This window comes from Scyliorhinus torazame, chromosome 16, assembly GCF_047496885.1.
Source record: "Scyliorhinus torazame isolate Kashiwa2021f chromosome 16, sScyTor2.1, whole genome shotgun sequence".
Classification (NCBI taxonomy): Eukaryota; Metazoa; Chordata; class Chondrichthyes; order Carcharhiniformes; family Scyliorhinidae; genus Scyliorhinus; species Scyliorhinus torazame.
In genome coordinates, this window is record NC_092722.1 from 53,911,507 (window position 1) to 53,929,431 (window position 17,925).

General features: G+C 46.3%; 1 long non-coding RNA gene across 1 annotated transcript in view; it reads right to left on the minus strand.

The window, feature by feature from the left end:
- Positions 1-5,283: 5,283 nt before the first annotated feature.
- Positions 5,284-17,925, minus strand: part of LOC140392367 (uncharacterized) — a 101,029-nt gene continuing 88,387 nt past the window's right edge. Inside the window, exon 3 of the long non-coding RNA XR_011935309.1 lies at positions 5,284-6,246. This is a non-coding gene — a long non-coding RNA (uncharacterized lncRNA). The remainder of the gene's footprint in view (positions 6,247-17,925) is intronic.

Consider the following 17,925-nt stretch of genomic DNA (forward strand, 5'->3'; position numbering starts at 1 on the left):
TGAGAATTTCCCTGCAAGCTTGAGAATGTAAGCGACAATAATTTGTATTTACTTAGTGACGTTAATGTGGCAAAAAAACTCCACAGGATTGTTACAGGACAAACTTTCAGAGAGAGTCAAGTGTGGTGATATTGGGTTCAGTGGCTAAAAACATGATCAAGCAAGAATGGAGAGGCTTAGAGGAGTTAGAGGTGGGGAGGTGAAGCGGTTTAGAGAGGGAATTCCACAGCTTAGGATAAGGCAACTGAAGGCATGGCTGCCAATAGCGGAATGACTGAAATTGGGGGTGTCAAGGGTGGTCGTTGAATTTATTCAGGACAGCATTAGACATATTTGTGATAGATAAGGGGGCCAAAGGTTTTGGGGGAGGAAGTGGGAACAGCAAAGTGGAGTTGAGACCACAACTAGATCAGCCCTGGATTTCAGTTAATGGTGGAGCAGGCTCGAAGGGCCGAATGGCCTACTCTTATGTTCCTTTGCCAGCATTGGAGTTGTGCGGAGAACTCAGTGGGTTGTAGGAATGGAGATTAAAAGGTGCAGGTGGAATGGGGTCAGGTTGGAATTGAAAACAAAGAATCACCATTTTGTAAAAATTGAGATGTTGTGAATGCATATTAGCGAGCACAAGGGTGTTGTCATAATATACACCAGTATATCATGGTGCAGACACACACACACTGATGGACACACAGCAAGACCAATCAACACACACAACACCGCAGCCAATCATCAGTTAGAGCACACTCACTATAAAGACAGGGGGCATCAAAGTTCCCGCTCTTTCGGGATTCAGCCTCTTAGAAGGACAGAGCTAACAGTTTGCAGCTGTCACCATGTGCTGAGTGCATAGACTGGTTACGACAGGCATAGGTCTTTAGTTTAATCTAACATTGTGTTCACCCACAGTGAAAGTATGTTCAACAGTTTCTAACTTAATAAAATAGTGTTGTACTATTTTAAGTGTTGGTGGCCTGTGTGTGTTCCACGAATCCAGAGCACCCAACACAACAGGTGACAGAGCGGGTTAGGAAATGGGCAACAGAGTGCAGGATGAACTCAAACTTTCAGGCGGGACTAACAGCTTTCAAATAGTCGCTGCTAAAATTTACAAGAGGCTCGTCTGAGTGTCTCAGCCATGGTTAAAACCAGGTAAGGGCAGAGATGGTTCATGCTGCAGAGGTGGTGATGGTGAGAGAGAGTATAAGCTCAGATCAGGGTCAATGAATATGAAGTGTCTGGTACAGCAAACACACATTGTTCCAGTCTTAAAATTGTGCTCACAGTAGCTCCCTTATTAACAGGAATTTCATTTGAACACTGTATTTGCTATAAATCTACAGACCTTGACTTTCAGCTTCCTCACATTGGATCATACATTTATGAGACCTTCAGTTTAATACACACTTTGTTAAAATTCATAAAGTCCTTGACAGTGAAGAACAGTGTTGTAATAACAGTGAAGTGCAATTGCGCTGAGCTGAAAATTAAAGTCGTTTACCTGAATTTATGCATGTCCATCAAAAAGCATGTTTATTTTCCTTGCTTTCCACTGGTGATTCGGAGAACAGCACAGAATAATGAGAACAAAAATTGTTCGGAAGAGAACACTGCCATTACAAAGAAAGGAGAAATGAAGAAAGACTTAAATTTGTCCACCACCTCAAAACATCTGAAAGCACTTTGCAACCAATGAGGTACTTTATGAAGTATAATCACTTCAGGAATGTAGGAAATGTGGCAGACAATTTTCACACAAAGTTCCACAGCTAAAAGATGAACGACCAGATAATCTATTTTAATCTGTTGTTCGCGGTCTGAGGACTTTGGGGAGAACTCCCTTGGTCTTCTTTGGATACTGTTGAGGGGTCTTTCAGACAGAAGATAGCTCGGTTAATCCTCATCCGAAAGATGGTTCATGTTGATAGATCAGCCTCATGAATTCCTTCTTCTCATCACATCCCACAATCCTTTCTCTCCAGGATTGTGTTTGTGTTGTTGAGCTGCAATAGGATTAGGGTTAGACTCTGGGTTGAGTTGCAATTTCCTTCAGGTAAACCTTGGGAAGACCAGAGCTATTGTCTTAACTCTTTCGACAAACTTTATTCCCTCGCCATTGCTTCCACTCCCCACTCTGGCCACTATATCATTCTGAACCGATCTTTTCTCATCTTTAATGTCTAATTTGAACTTGAGCTGAGTTTCTGAACACAAATCTGCTCCATCGTCAATACCGTTTACTTCCACTTCCATTATAGCGTCCTTTGAATGTTTGTCATTGCCTATCCACCATTATCTGTTTAAGTAATGTTTCCTAATCCATCATAACCAACTCACACCTCACGCCATCGTAGTTTTCTTTCATAGATTCAGGTCCCTAGTCTCAGAATCAACTTAGTACTCCTCCATCTTGATGACAAATTCCATCATATTATGGTCACTGATCCCAAAGAGATTTCCAATTATTCCTCATAATTACACAATACCCAGTTTAGGATGGCCAGTTCTCCAGCTGGTCTCTCAACATATCGGAACAAAAAACCATCCCGTACACACTCCAGGAATTCCTCCTCTACGGTATTGTTCTAATTTGACATGTCCAATCTATATGTACATTAAAATTACCCATAATTACAGATATTACAGATATTACAGAAATGGGCAGCATGGTACATGGTGGTTAGCAATGTTCCTTCATATTGCCAGGGTCCTAGGTTTGATTCCCGGCTTGGGTCACTGTCTGCGGAGACTGCACATTCTCTCCATTTCTTCATGGGTTTCTTCTGGGTGCTCTGGCTTCCTCCCACCCCGAAAGATGTGCTGTTAGGTCATTTAGACATTCTAAATTCTCCCTCAGTGTACCTGAACAGGCGCCGGAATGTGGCGACTAAGGGCTTTTCACAGTAACTTCATTGCAGTGTTAATATAAGCCTACTCGTGACAATAAGAATTATATATTCCTTTCTCGCATGTGTCTCTATTTTACTGTTTAATGCCATTTCCAACATCACCAACACAGTTTGGGGGTCTATAGACAACCACCACTAATGTTTTTTGCCCCTCTCTCATCTCTATCAATACAGATTCCACCTTGTCGGAGATAATATCCTTCCTCAATATTGCGTTAATTTCCTCTTTAAGCAGCACTGCAACTCGACCGCCTTTTCCTTTTTGTCTGTCCTTCCTAAGTATTGAATGTCCCTGGATGTTCAATTCCTATCTCTGGTCACCCGGCAGCCATGCCTCCATAATTCCAACTATATCATGCTTCATTTACATATATTTGCACGATTAATTCATCCTCTTCATTGTGAATGCTCCGGGTGTTGAGGCATAAAGCCATTAAGCCTGTCTTTTTAACATTCCTTGTCCTATTCCCATTATTTTTCAATGTGGCCTTGTTTGAATCGGGCCCTTCTCTGCCTATCACTTTTCTTATTCCCCTTTCTGTCTTTTGTTTTTATCCAAGTTCCTGTCCCCATTCCATTTTAGTTTAAAGCCTCCCCATTCACTCTAGCAAATATTCCCTCTGGGGCATCAGTCCCGGTCCTGCCCAAGTGTAAACCGTCCAGTTTGTACTGGTCCCAGCTTCCCCAGAACTGGTCCCATTAGGAAACCCTGCCCCTCGCAACATCTCTTCAGCCATGTATCCATCTGATATATCCTGCTATTTCTGCTTTTACTCGTGTGTGATACTGGTAGTAATCCTGAGATAACTACTTTTGTGGTTCTACTTTTCAACTTACTTCCTAACTCCCTAAATTTGCTTTTATGAACTTGTCCCCTTTTCACCCATGTCATTGGTACCCGGCATGTTTCATGACCACTGTTTGTTCACCCTCCAGAATTTCCTGTAGTTGCTTTGAGACTTCCTTGACCCTAGCACCAGGGAGGCAACATACCATCCTGGAGTCTTATTTGCGGCCAGAGAAACACCTTTTTATTCACCTTACACTTGAATCGCCCCATAACTATCGCATTCCCACACTTTTTTTTAATTTAGAGTATCCAATTCATTTTTTTTTCTAATTAAGGGGCAATTTAGCATGGCCAATCCACCTACCCTACACATCTTTGGGTTGTGGGGGTGAAACCCACGCAAACACGGGGAGAATGTGCAAACTCCACACGGACAGTGGCTCAGAGCCAGGATCGAACCTGGGACCTCGGCGCCATGAGGCAGCAATGCTAACCACTGCGCCACAATTGGGCAGCACGGTAGCATTGTGGATAGCACAATTGCTTCACAGCTCCAGGGTCCCAGGTTCGATTCCCGTCTTGGGTCACTGTCTGTGTGGAGTCTGCACATCCTCCCCGTGTGTGCGTGGGTTTCCTCCGGTGCTCCGGTTTCCTCCTACAGTCCAAAGATGAGCAGGTTAGGTGGATTGGGCCATGATAAATTGCCCTCAGTGTCCAAAATTGCCCTTAGTGTTGGGTGGGATTACTGGGTTATGGGGATAGGGTGTAGGTGTTGACCTTGGGTAGGGTGCTCTTTCCAAGAGCTGGTGCAGACTTGATGGGCCGAATGGCCTCCTTCTGCACTGTAAATTCTATGACAATGCTGCCCTAGATCCCAACTTTTTACCCCTCTGCTGTGCAGCAAACCCAACTATGCTGCAATGAATTTGATTGTTGGTGCTTTTCCCTGAAAGACCATTTCCCCCAATGGTATCCAAAGCAGTATATCTGTTTTGCAGGGTAATGGAGATTCCTGCACTGCCTGCCTAGTCCTCCTGCTCTGGCTGGTGGTCACCCGGTCCCTTCCTGCTGGAGCATCATAGCCTGCGGTGTAACCACCTCTCTATACGTGCTACCCACGATATTATCTGCCTCTCAAATGCTCCACAGTGTCCCCAGCCACCGCTCCAACTCCAAAACCTGGGCTTCCAGGAGCTACAGCTGGGGGAACTTCCTGCACATGTGCTGGCCCATAGCATTGGAAATGTTCCCGGCCTCCCACATAGAGGAGGAGCCCACCAGGGCTTTTAGCTCTCCTATCATGACTTACCTCATTAAATTAAACCTTTTGGAAGATACTTAATATCAAATAATATCAATTACTCCGGGGCGCTTCTTCCTCGTCAATACAGGATATAACCCTTACAAACTGTAGACCACAGAATATACTGTTATGGGCCAGGGTTTAGAGAACCCCAAAGTGTATCATGGAGTTCACCTGACCCACAACTTTTAATAGATTGTGGCATGGGGAGCACACAGCCCACTCTACGGGTGAGGTACAGCAGAAATGGAAAAGTATTTTTTAAAGCAAAACAATGTTTATTCTATGAACTCAAGTTAACCTCTTTAAAACATACAGTGAACATCTTAGCAACCATTAATTCAAATACAACCCCCAAAGAATACAACACTAAGTAATTCTTAAGCTGTCCTTTTAACATCCATAAGACTTAAACAAAACCTTTAAACAGAAGCCCATCAGGTTAAAGTCACAACTGAGAGCAGTTATTAGTTTTAAATCACCAAAGGATCGATTTACAGTTTTTAGATTACAGAGAGAGAGAGACTAATACCCTTCTGGCTGTGATTGTAGCTATCCAGCTCTGAAAACGAAACAAAAACACACTCTGCAGCAAACAACGTAAAACGAAAGTAAAACGCTGACAGACAGCCCAGCTCCACCCACTCTCTGACATCACAGATAAACACCCATTTCTTAAAGGTACATTTCTTAAGCACCCATTTCTTAAAGGTACATTTCTTAAAGGTACTCTCACATGACACCTCCCCCAAGAAAAAAAAAAAACCCATCAACTTCAAGATGGTTTCATTTTTCACCTTTTCAATATTCTTTAAGAAATGCACACAGAGGAAGCATGGTGGCACAGTGGATTAGCCCTGCTGTCTCACGGCGCCGAGGTCCCAAGTTCAATCCCAGCTCTGGGTCACTGTCCGTGTGGAGTTTGCACATTCCCCCGTGTTGGCGTGGGTTTCACCCCCACAACCCAAAGATTTGCAGGCTAGGTGGATTGGCCAAGCTAAATTGCTCCTTAATTGTAAAAAATGTATTGGGTACTCTAAATTTGAAAAAAAAAGAATTGCACACTGTAAATATACTTTTTCATTTCAAAAAACAACACACGCAAACAGGGATAATAATATAGTCCATTTTTGTACTTCTTCCTCCAACTGGAATCCTTCTCGATTGACAGTCTCTTTGAACAAGAAGGTCTTTGCATGATTCGTCCATTTCTCTATGCCTTGGCATTTCTCTTCACACGGTCCACTCTACAGGTGTGGTACAGCAGAAATGGAAAAGTATTTTTTAAAGCAAAACAATGTTTATTCCATGAACTCAAGTTAACCTTTTTGAAACATAGAGTGAACAACTCAGCAACCATTAAAGGTACATTTCTTAAACACCCATTTCTGCAAACTATAAGCGATAAAAGTAGTAAATACTTACCTGACCTTACTCACCAATCAGCTGCTTCTACTTGCCCCATTTACTTTTGAATTCTGATGTCTCCGCAGCAGCTTCAAAATCCAAGCTAGCACTCCACTCTTGGTCTTGCTCAATCTCGCGCTTTTTTCTTCCGGCTCCCCACCAGTTTCGCTCTTTCCCATGCTCTTTTATCCTTCATTGTCACAAGTAGGTTTCAATGAAGTTACTGTGAAAAGTCCCTAGTTGCCACATTCCGGAGCCTGTTCGGGGAGGCCAGTACGGGAATTGAACCCGCACTGCTGGCCTTGTTCTGCATTACAAGCCAGCTGTTTAGTCCACTGTGCTCCGGAATGTGGCAACTAGGGACTTTTATCCTTCCAGCACGGCTCCCAGTCTCGTTCTTCCTCGCGCCCATTTATCTCCCAGCTCCACTCTCAGTCTTGCTGTCTCGCTCTTTCTTGCGCTTTTATTTCTCCCGGCTCCGCTCTTAACCTCGTTCATTCTTGTGCTCTTTCATCTCCCTGGCTCTGCTAATTTTCCTGTGATGTCATCCTTTTCATGTGACTTTCTACAAGTCCAAGTCCTTTTCCAAATAAGGGTGGTGTTTCTGTTGGATCCTGTGTTGTGGTTTAACACCTTGAAGGCTTGAAACAGTCAGTGACCAAAATTTTCCATCCTCTTTCGCAGCTGGGATTTTCCCTATGCCGCTGAAAGTCAATGGAGTTTTGCCTGGAACGCCAGATTTTCCTTTCTTTTTGCAATGAGTCCCGCCACAGATGAAGCCGGGGAACCCTGCCCAGCATATTTCTTTTTGAATGACCTATTCAATTTGATAATACCCCTTTGGATAGGTTTCAAGAAAGATTCACATCAGTCAGGAATGTTCCTTTTGTTCCCCCTTCAGACATCGGAGTGGGTTCAATCCACAAAAGAAGTCACGTGACCCTCTGCGGCTCTCCTTTCGGACCTTTTTGCCCAGTTTTAATATATAAAAATTAGTTTGAAGTTCTGGAATAGGACATGCCAATGCTGGACATGTAATGGGACCTTCTGTGATATTTCTAAGTCTCCAGCAGCCTGTCACTGTTCCGCATCTTCCTGCTCACACAATTATGCAAGAATATTTTCAGTGTCATTATTTCTCAGAGAACATCCTGTTTAAGAAGACTGCAAAGGAAATCCAGTTTTTAATGTGTGAAAGCAGCTCTCCAAGGAAAGGATTGGTAATGATTCACATCGGGCTTTCCATCACCCTTGTCTAGTTTTATTCTCAATTTTTAGAATTCATAGCCTTTTTTATCCTAATATCTTTGTAAGAAAATGATATTGGCGTCATAATTACCTCTCAAACCTCTGCCTTCTGTATCTAGACCTTTGCAATATCATTGAATTATTAGTCTTTGATGTAATGCCCGTCTATAATGGTTTACTGCATGATACCAGCAGCTATGCCAGTTTATATTAGGCACAAAGAATCGTAACTTGATAAAGGAGCAGGTTCATCATCTGTTAGCATCTGCCATGATCTGTCACATCCATCCCTATTCAGTTGGAGAGCATATCATCTTGTTTATAATTACACCCGACTTTCCTGATGTTGCTTGCTGAGCTCCTCATTAATACTGTACGATCAATTAGGGCTTGAAGCACAAGATGACACGACTGGAGAAATAAATGAGTGTCATACACAATTACTGTAACTAGGGGAGCAAAAATTGCCTTATCAATGCTTCTGGGGTATTCCACAGAGAATAATAACGTGGGCGATTCGCTATCAAAGCACAGAGCGATGGTCATGTGCAAACAGACATCTCACTCATCATGAGTGGGAAGGTATCCACTAGATTTAATAAGAAACGGGTTTGAAGAAGACTCAAGTCTCCTGCATTTCTGAGCAGTTTATTCCTTTGATGACTGTTAGCATGAATAATAACTTCAGGATGGCTGCCAGGAATAATCCAGGGTTGACAGGGAAGATGATCACGACCCAGGAATTAGCTGTACTTCAAATTAACCAGATGCTGAAATGGGAAAATAGGTAACATCAGTGTTCTAGAACGATGAGGCCTTTTTTCATCAAGACCAATTTTGTGGAATATTTTGTCCTTGACCCAATTTTAAAGAATATTGCTTCAGACTGTGACAGAATTGATACCCCGAGGTAGGAAGTTCTCCATTTTCCAAGATGGCTGACAAGACAAGCGTCCTCCTCTTTAGTTCCCAATTATACGTCTGTTGTCTTCAGAGGCCAATAAGGTACAGACCTCTGTGTAAAAAACAGACGACATGCCCGCCTCCATTTTGTATTGTTTACCTGTCATGTATTTCGTGGATCAACGATCAAGCAACAGCACTTAATGGTTGCTGGTAATGCCGCTACTCATGGCCCAATGTTACTTACATAATAATAATCTTTATTATTGTCACAAGTAGGCTTACATTAACACTGCAATGAAGTTACTGTGAAAATACCCTAGTCGCCATACCCCGCCGCCTGTTTGGGTATGCTAAGGGAGAATTCAGAATGTTCAATTCACCTAACAAGCATGTCTTTCGTGACTCGTGGGAGGAAACCGGAGCACCAGGAGGAAACCCACGCAGACACGGGGAGAACGTGCAGACTCCACACAGACAGTGGCCCAAGCGGGAATCGAACCAGGGACCCTGGAGCTGTGAAGAAACAGTGCTAACCACTGTGCTACTTTGTCATCTGTACTGACCTCACTCTGGACAATACCTAAAACAGGCACCCGTGGATGTGAGATTCTCAGAGTGCCGCTTTACGCTCCATCATTCTGGAGAGGTTGCACATAATCTCTTGGACATATGGCGTGGGAAGGTTCCAGGCTGCTAGAAAGCCCTCCTCATTCTGTCCATTATGTTTCCATTTGCAAATAGCGAGGGTTAGGTTGCCCAGGGCCGGGGCTGACAGCTCCCGGCTCATTTGTCTAAACACCCAGCAGGTCCATCAAGAAGATGTGGAGATCATGGACATCATTATCACCAAGATTGAAACTATCTGTCCAACTGCCTCTGGCACTTCCACCCCCCACCCCCCCCAACGCACACACAGGCCCATTATTCCAAATCTCCTTTAAATTTCCCCCTTGCCCGAGGTCTATTCTATTCTCAATAAACTGCTGACCACTCTTTTTCATTTGAGTTCGTAGTCCCCATGTCAGCTGAAATTTTGAATGACACTCTCTCTCTTCATGCTCCTTCCTCGTCACCTTCATATCTGACACCACCAACCCTCTCCTTAAAAAAAAAACCTTCAGTCATCCGACCTTGCTAACTACCACCTCCAGCCACTCTTTCACCTCTAAAATCCTTGAATGTGCTGTTGCCTTCCAAATCCATGCCCATCTTTCACAGAGCTCGAGATTGGAATCCCCCCAATTAGGTGTCTGCACCAGCTAAAGCACTGAAATGGTTCTGACGGAAGTCACAAATCTTCCATCACCGTGACAAAGGTAAGCTATCCCTCCACATGCTTCATGACCTGTCTCTTTAACCTGGTGTTGTAAGATTTCTTACTGTGCCCACCCCAGTCCGCTGTCGGCATCTCCACATCTTTGGCAACTCTGGCAACCTGCGATTAAATCGTTCTTAATAAGGGAAAAAGAGAGAGAGGGAGATTTCGACAATATTCAATCAATTTCTTAATATTTTAGAAGGCCAATAAACAATCATTTAATACAGGTTGAATGATGCCAGCCTGAGTCAGAATAACATTTAAAGCGTATTGTATTCCATGTTCAAAGCTTTGAATAGATGGGGGAACTCAGAAAGGCTGTCCATTTAGCGTCTTGGTAACTTTATTGTGCAGTTAATGTCAGGTCGGAAACAAAGTTCAGGGTACATGATAACTTTGTTTGTTTAATACTCTCATAAATTAAAAACACCAACTCTGTGAGGTGGATCTGAACTAAGGTAAGCCTCGTGTTGTTCCAAAATTTCTAAATCCCTTTAGAGGACCGTGGCTATAAGTCCAATTAAACGTGTTTTTATTACCGTGACAGACTTAAGTCAATCTTTTTCTTTATATACATGACTGAACTTCCAATTTAAAATAAGCCTTGAAACTTTATTGATGGAACATAGTGCACGCTGAAGCAATGCTATCGTGACTTTCCCAACCTTGTTCTTTAATTTGGGGATGTTCAATGAACCAGTGAGCATCACGTTGTGTTAATGCAGTTTTCAAGCAAGTGACGTGCTTTCAGATTCAGCAGCAAGCCACCTTCTCTATGAAGATTGGAACCCTCCCAGGGTCAGATTCAACAAACGTTCTGCCTCTCTGGGTTGATGGGTTTGGTATATTTTTAGTCACAGTACTGTGATCCTGAAACAAACACTTCTATTGCAACTATAAGGTGCATTATTATTATATCAGTCATGAACCATCAGGTAAAGAACCTTCATTATTATAGCACCTTTCCAGACCTCAGGACATGCTGGTGGACTTTACAGCCAAGGAAGTATGTTTCTTAACCAGTAGTCACTGATTTAGTATAGGAACTGCAGCAGCCAAATTGCATACAGCAAGCTCCCATAAATGACAATGTGATAATGACCAGATAATCTGGCCCCAGTGGGGATAACTCCCTGACTCATCTTTGAAATAATGTATCGAGCAATCTGTCACCACCATTCGCACTGCTCTGCTGTAATTCTGATCATTGGGTGTGACCATCTCAGCCACATCAAGAAATCATGATGGCCGCCAAACATTTCAGTGCCTGGTGGCTGAATGAGCCACTTCCCCTTGCGATGAACTTTGAATCGGAAGCGGTGTGGTAAGGAAACGTCGAAATAAAATCAGGAAATGCTGACACACTCAGAGAGTCTGGCCGCTGCTGTGGAGAGAGAAACAGAGTTAATGGGCCGCTCTACAGGCCTCATCGCGCCCAACGCGGCTCACGGCAAGGCTGGTAAATCTCGCAAGATTTACAATGCTCGATATGATCTATCGAGGCGTCATGATCGGATCCCTCCCTCAATGGGCAGCATCCTGATTTGCATATTTAGGTGTGCAATTAGGCTCACTTAAATATGTTCACACCAGAATTACCTAAAACGCAGGACCTAACAGCCTCACCTTGGAGGCCCCCAGCAGGTGCCGTTTAGCATTGGTTTCCACAAATGTGGACCAGGTTGTGGTGTTGGGTGTTCTGACACACAGAAGAGCCAACACAGTTGCATATGGTACAACGCTTCTTTATTTAAACTCACTATTTACAACTTGGTCTTTGCACTCTGCACGTGGGGGGCTCCCTGCTTGTGGTGTTTCAACAGCTCTTTCTTGTTTCCTTCTCCCCAGACCTACTGACCTCCAGGTGTCGTGCTCGTGCTTTTTATGTGGTTGGTGTTCTTGTCTGTGATTGGTTGTGGTGTTGTGTACTCTGATTTGCCTGTTAGTGTGTCCATCATGATGTGTGTGTTTGAATATCATGACATCCCCCCTTTTTACAAAGATATGTGCCTACGTGGTAATAAATATGATCGTGACGTGAGTGCATCTAAGAGTGTGTGTGTGTCGTGTGCAGCATGTGTCTATGACGGAACTATGTACATGGGGCGATGTCGAGTGCGTCACATGAATCCAGTTGTACCATAACATAACAGAAATGCGAACGAGAGAAGAAGAAAAAACATTTGAACAGTTGTCCAGTCAGACGACATCTGGAACGATAAACAACAACAGGTTATCATGTAAAATTGTCCAACTTATTAAACATATGAACTGTATTATAAGTCCATTCTAATGGGTTTGCGACGAATTCGGGTTGACCGCCTTAAGGGTGGATCAAGAACCACCGGCTGCTGTGCAGGCATGGCCATGGGTGGCGATGGAAAGGGCGTGATGTGCGGCAGCTCCACAAAGTCATCCTCGGAAGCCTGTTGAGGATCTGGCGTGTTGTGTGGCTGTGAGCGTGGAAGTCGGCGAAGGGCGCGCCGATTGCGGCGACGCACGGAACCATCCGGCATGCGAACCAGGAACGAGCGGGGAGCCACTTGTCGGAGGACTTCGGCCGGTGCTGACCAGCCACCATACGGTTGATGGACGCGTACTTTGTCTCCGGAGGACAGGGGGGGCAGGTCCGTCGCTCGTGTGTCGTACCGACCTTTCTGGCGATCACGCTGCAGTTGCATGTTCCGAAGAACCGCCTCATGGTCTGTTGTCGGTGCCAGGACGGAAGGTACCGTCGTCCTGAGGGAGCGACCCATTAGTAGCTGCGCTGGCGAGAGGCCCGTGGACAACGGGGCCGATCGATAGGCCAGCAAGGCAAGGTTAAAGTCCGATCCGTCATCAGCCGCCTTGCACAGGAGCCGCTTTGCGATGTGGACACCCTTTTCAGCCTTCCCGTTCGATTGTGGATGCAGAGGGCTGGATGTCACATGAGTGAAACCATATGCTGCGGCAAAGGACGACCATTCACGGCTGGCAAAACAAGGTCCATTGTCTGACATGACAGTCCTTGGAATGCCGTGGCGAGCAAACGTTTCCTTGCAGGCCCCAATGACTGCGGACGACGTCAGATCATGGAGAGGCATGACTTCCGGGTAGTTTGAGAAGTAGTCTATAATAACAATGTAATCTCTGCCGAGCGCGTGAAATAGGTCAACACCCACCTTCGCCCAGGGGGACGTCACCATCTCGTGTGGTAGAAGTGTTTCCGGAGGTTGCGCTGGCTGAAACCTCTGACAGGTTGTGCAGTTGAGCACCATGTTGGCTATGTCTTCATTAATACCCGGCCAATATACCGCCTCCCGGGCCCTTCGTCTGCATTTTTCGACGCCCAAGTGGCCTTCGTGTAGTTGACGAAGAATCATCTGGCGCACACTGTGTGGAATGACGATCCTATGCGATTTCATAAGGACCCCGTCTATATTGGTGAGATCATCTCGCACATTATAAAACTGGGGGCACTGCCCTTTTAGCCACCCTTCCGTCATGTGGCGCATCACTCGCTGCAGCAGAGGGTCAGTCGCCGTCTCTGCGCGTATGTGGGCCAGACAAGGATCATCAGCTGGCATGTTTGCTGCTGTCAGAGTCACGTGTGCCTCAATTTGACGCACGAACCCCTCCGCATCTGGTGGTGTGCTCACTGCTCGGGAAAGAGTGTCCGCCACTATGAGTTCCTTCCCCGGAGTGTAGATCAGTTCAAAATCGTACCTCCTGAGTTTAAGTAAGATGCGCTGGAGGCGAGGAGTCATGTCGTTCAGGTCTTTGTTAATGATGTTGACCAGGGGGCGGTGGTCAGTTTCGACCGTGAATCGTGGCAGGCCATACACATAGTCGTGGAACTTGTCCAGTCCAGTTAACAAGCCCAGGCATTCTTTTTCGATTTGCGCGTAGCGCTGTTCGGTAGGGGTCATGGCTCGTGAGGCATACGCAACCGGGGCCCATGATGACGTGCTGTCTTTTTGCAGGAGTACCGCTCCAATACCAGATTGGCTGGCGTCTGTTGAGATCTTTGTAGGGCGAGTCGTGTCAAAGAAGGCCAGCACTGGTGCCGTGACCAGTTTGTGCTTGAGCTCCTCCCATTCCCGCTGATGCGACTGGTGCCAGTTGAATTCCGTCGATTTTTTTACGAGATGGCGCATGTTTGTTGTATGAGAAGCCAGGTTGGGAATGAACTTCCCAAGGAAGTTGACCATGCCCAGGAATCTTAAGACAGCCTTCTTGTCAGCCGGTCGTGGCATGGCTGTGATGGCGCTAACCTTGTCTGCATCGGGACGGACCCCGGACCTTGAGATGTGGTCCCCGAGGAATTTCAGCTCCGTCTGGCCGAAAGCACACTTCGCACGGTTGAGACGCAGGCCATTTTGCCGTATGCGGGTGAAGACACGTCGAAGACGATGCATGTGTTCCTGCGGAGTGGTGGACCAAATGATGATATCGTCCACATATACACGTACCCCTTCGATGCCTTCCATCATCTGCTCCATAATGCGGTGGAATACTTCAGATGCCGAAATGATGCCGAATGGCATCCGGTTGTAGCAGAATCTGCCAAAAGGGGTGTTGAATGTGCATAGTCTTCGGCTGGCCGGGTCCAGTTTGATCTGCCAGAATCCTTTGGACGCATCCAATTTAGTGAATATGTTGGCTCGCGCCATCTCGCTGGTGAGGTCTTCTCGTTTCGGGATGGGATAGTGTTCGTGCATGATGTTGTTGTTCAGATCTTTTGGATCTATACATATACGGAGCTCGCCAGAGGGCTTCTTTACACAGACCATGGAGCTGACCCATGGCGTGGGCTCCGTGACCTTGGATAGGACCCCTTGGTCCTGAAGAATCTGCAGTTGTGCCTTGAGGCGGTCTTTGAGAGGCGCAGGAACCCTGCGAGGTGCGTGAACGACAGGGATGGCGTCCGGTCTGAGTCGAATCTTGTACGTGTGTGGCAATGTCCCCATGCCTTCAAAAACCTCCTGGTTGTGAGCAAGGAGGGAATGGAGATTCGCGTGGAACTCAGCATCCGGGAAGTCGGATATCTCATCTGGAGAGAGAGACATGATGCGCTGTACCAGGTGAAGGACCTTACACGCTTGTGCACCCAGTAACGAGTCCTTTGATGAGCCCACAACTTCGAAGGGGAGTGTGGCCGTGTACCTCTTGTGAGTCACCTGTAGCTGGCAAGATCCTACGGACGGGATAACGTTCCCGTTATAGTCAACCATCTTAAGCCGGGATGGTGTGATGGGTGGTTTGACCTTCATGGCCTGGACTGCAGAGTAAGCAATCAGGTTGGCGGATGCGCCGGTGTCCAGACGGAAGGCGACGCGCGATCGGTTGACCGTCAGGGTGGCACACCACTCATCGTCTGGATTGATGGCATTGACCTTGTTGACATCAATGACGGCAACTCGGAAGTCATCCTGGTCATCTGCATCACTTAACTGGAAGTCGTGATGCGTGGGCTGGACGGTCCTGACTCGTGCGCGAGGTTGTCGAGGATGCGCCGGATCCATGGGTTGAGCCGCACGACAGCGGGCTGCGTAGTGGCCCATCATGGCACATCTGTTGCACTGTCGGTATTTTGCAGGACATTGCCCTTTTAAGTGTAGACCTCCACACTTGCTGCACGTCATGACGTCACGACGTTCGTTGCGCCACTGCGCATGCGCAGTGCGATCTTGCGGTGGGCGCGCCTGCGCAGTGCGTCCCTCGTTGTGGCCGTTATTCTTGGCGCGCACCTGCGCGGGAGACCGCGAAAAGCGCGGGAAGCGGCCGCTGTCGTCCGGGCCGTGGGGCGGGAAGAAATCGACGGCCTGGATGCGTTCAACGTCGTGGGCGGCCTGGCTTGCCGATTCGACGGCTGGGGACCCCCTCCGTGCCAACTCGGACGCCTGAAATCGGGCAAAACGGCAGGCAGCATTTTCGTGGAGGACACAGGCTTCCACAGCAGACGCTAAGGTGAGGCTTTTTATTTTAAGAAGCTGCTGGCGTAGGCCACTAGAGGCAACGCCAAAAACAATCTGGTCCCTGATCATGGACTCTGTGGTGGTGCCGTAACCGCAGGACTGCGCTAGAATCCGGAGGTGCGTCAAAAAGGGTTGAAAAAGCTCCTCCTTACCTTGCAGGCGTTGCTGAAAGATGTATCTTTCGAAAGTTTCGTTTACTTCAGTTTGAAAGTGCTGGTCCATTTTGAGGATGACCGTGTCATATTTGGCCTGGTTTTCGCCTTCCTCGAACACCAGTGAATTAAAGACATCGTTTGGGTGGGGGCCTGCGTAGAAGAGGAGCATTGCAATCTTCGAATCATCCGAGACATTCTGTTTTTCGGTGGCACGGATGTACAGGTCAAATCGCTGCCTGTAGAGCTTCCAGTTGGTGCCTAGGTTCCCCGTGACTTGCATCGGCTGCGGTTTGCCGGTGTGGTCCATGTCCAGAATGGCAGGTTGGTAGGCAGGTATCGATCCACTCCTGTACCATGTGGTGTTGGGTGTTCTGACACACAGAAGAGCCAACACAGTTGCATATGGTACAACGCTTCTTTATTTAAACTCACTATTTACAACTTGGTCTTTGCACTCTGCACGTGGGGGGCTCCCTGCTTGTGGTGTTTCAACAGCTCTTTCTTGTTTCCTTCTCCCCAGACCTACTGACCTCCAGGTGTCGTGCTCGTGCTTTTTATGTGGTTGGTGTTCTTGTCTGTGATTGGTTGTGGTGTTGTGTACTCTGATTTGCCTGTTAGTGTGTCCATCATGATGTGTGTGTTTGAATATCATGACACAGGTGTACCGGCACATGGGGCGCCTCCCAGGCAATCAGGGGTCCCCAGGTGGTCAGGCTTTGGGCAGGATGGTACACGAGAACACCTGATGCCACCTGGGCACCATGGTGCTGCCAGACCGGTATCCTGGCAGTGCCACCTGGGTGTCAAGTGGCATCTAAATTGGGGCTCTGGGAGAGGGTCCAGAGGCCAATGTGGGGGGATCCAGAGATTTAAAGCGCTGAGAAACACCCCGCTAAATGCACCTGAAATGGGACTCTGTTTCATTTCCATTAAATCACGCCCAATGTTTCGAGTTGAATATGACTCCTCTTCAAAGCTGAAAGAAGTTAGAAGTGTGATCCGTTTCATGCCATTGAAAGGAGGGATGAGGAAGAAGGACAAAAGGGAAGGTCTGGGATAGAGTCGAGGGCTGGAGAGATTAAATTGTAAAGGGATCAATGTAATTTTATTGGGTAGTGAGAAATGCTGTCCATGTGACTTGGACATCCTGACCAAGTGGCAGCAGTAAGGAAGTTAAGACCAGAAGCCATATGGCTACAGTCAGGTCGGAGAGCTGCAGACACAAAGGAGAGCGACAAGGGCAAGAGCTGGGGCGTGAAGGCTCAGATGCAGACAGAACAAAAAGGCAAAAAGAGAACATAAAAAATTCTTGTGGGGAGGAAAAGCAAATCACTTTCAATAAGAGGCCAGTTTTTTCTGTTTGGCAGAAAAGGAGACAGAGGTTCTTGAAGGCGATATGTGAGCTAGCTGAAGATGTCTAAAACATGGAAAAGCTGTTTCAATACCTTGGAAACACTACCGAGCTGGGTGTTTTCCCAGAAGTGGCTAAGCTGTGTACCAGTATTAACTGGTTGAAGAAGGACTGTAGAAAGCTAAACCATTGAGATGGTCAGAACCCAAGGAAGAGAGGACATCTCGATGTATGTCTTGCTGATGATCATTATAACCAGAAAATTCAAAGATGAAATCTGTTGTTGGATAGGACTCCTGACCTATCCTGTGTGAACAAAGAGCAGTATGTTGTGAAACTGTATGGTTATTTTGTGCCACATATCTGCAGGAAGTAATATGGGTGCTTGTGATGTGCAAGATGTAACTTTGTTGCATCGTCTGCATCAAGTGAAACTTACTCTTTTATTTAAAGTATCATTTCTCCATTACTTTATGTTTGATTTATGTTGGTTCTTAACTGTGTTGAAGTAAATGTTACAAAACGTGAAATATTTTTGATTATTTCTTCACTTGGGGCTCATTCAGTAAATTGGGTTATTTCCG